The sequence below is a fragment of the Myotis brandtii genome, unplaced genomic scaffold, assembly GCF_000412655.1.
Source record: "Myotis brandtii unplaced genomic scaffold, ASM41265v1 scaffold1533, whole genome shotgun sequence".
Taxonomy (NCBI): domain Eukaryota; kingdom Metazoa; phylum Chordata; class Mammalia; order Chiroptera; family Vespertilionidae; genus Myotis; species Myotis brandtii.
In genome coordinates, this window is record NW_005355554.1 from 66,568 (window position 1) to 67,985 (window position 1,418).

The following is a 1,418-nucleotide window of genomic DNA, read 5'->3' on the forward strand; positions in this document are numbered from 1 at the left end:
TTTGAGAGTGGAAGGCCCAGAGTGTCTCCTCAGGGCTCCCACTGGCATCGCCCTTAGAGATTTGTACATGAGCTTGTGTAACGAAAGGTCACAGACACGAGGCAGAAATACTTCAGAGTATTGAAGCAGTAAACAGGGGTATTGGACAGCAGTTGCCAAATTACAGCCTGAGGATTAACTCTGTTTGCCACCTATTTTTGTAAGTAAAGTTTTATTGAGCATAGCCACAGGCACTTGTTTATGCATTATTTACACTACAAGGGCAGAGCTGAGTAGTCTTAAGAGAGACGGAGTGGCCCTGGCTGATGTTTCTCAGTGGTTAGAGCGTTGGCCTATGCATAGGAAGGTCTGGGTTCCATTCCAGGTCAAGGGCATGTACCTACCTTAGTTTCAGGCTCAATCGATCACCAGCCGGGTCAGGGCATGTACCAGAGACAACCAGTAATAGGTCTCTCTCCCTCCCTCCCACTCTAAAAATCAATGGAGCCTTAACCGGTTTGGCTCAGTGGATAGAGCGTCGGCCTGCGGACTCAAGGATCCCGGGTTCGATTCCAGTCAAAGGCATGTGCCTTGGTTGCAGGCTCATCCCCAGTAGGGGGTGTGCAAGAGGCAGCTGATCGATGTTTCTCTCTCATTGATGTTTCTAACTCTCTATCCCTCTCCCTTCCTCTCTGTAAAAAATCAATAAAATATATTTTTTTAAAAAAAGAAAAAGAAATAAAAAGACAAGCAGGGCAGTAGCAAAAATACTGGAAAGAGGAAGCATCTTTATTTTCTTCTTTAGAAATCAGGAATTAATGCTATTAATTTCTGTGCTCCAGAGTTTCCAAGCCAGTCCTTTTATGGCCAGATCAGTTAGAAATTATTTTAATTTTTCATTCTAGTAAGTAAATGTCAACTTGTCCCCTCGCTCCCCCTTTTTCGGTTGTTTTTGCATGAAATGGTCTCTTACTGTTGGAATCTGGCGATTTCTTATTTTTCCTCTAAAGTTTCTAAGTCTCTGAGGAAAGATGTTCTTCCCCCCACCTCAGTCCCTCTACGCCCCCACTTTCTGGCTCTTTGTCCTCCTCTTCCTCATCCTGTGAATTTCCTTCCAAGTTTCTGAATTTTTGTTTTTCTTATTTGTAGGACATCAGATGTCAAGCCCCCTCCCCTGGCTTTTGTTTACTTAGAAAAACCAACTGCTAGTTGTCTATTTGCACAACTCAGTCTTGGCGGCAAAGCTGTATATATACAGATGAAAATGACTCACGACCCTGACATGGGGTTAGGCAATAACCCAAACCTATCTACACTAATAAAAGAGAAACATGGTAATTAGCGTACGACCGCTACCCTTTTCATTGGCTAATCAGTGAGTATATGCAAATTAACTGTCAGCCAAGATGGCGGCTGGCAGCCAGGCACTGAAGCGAGCA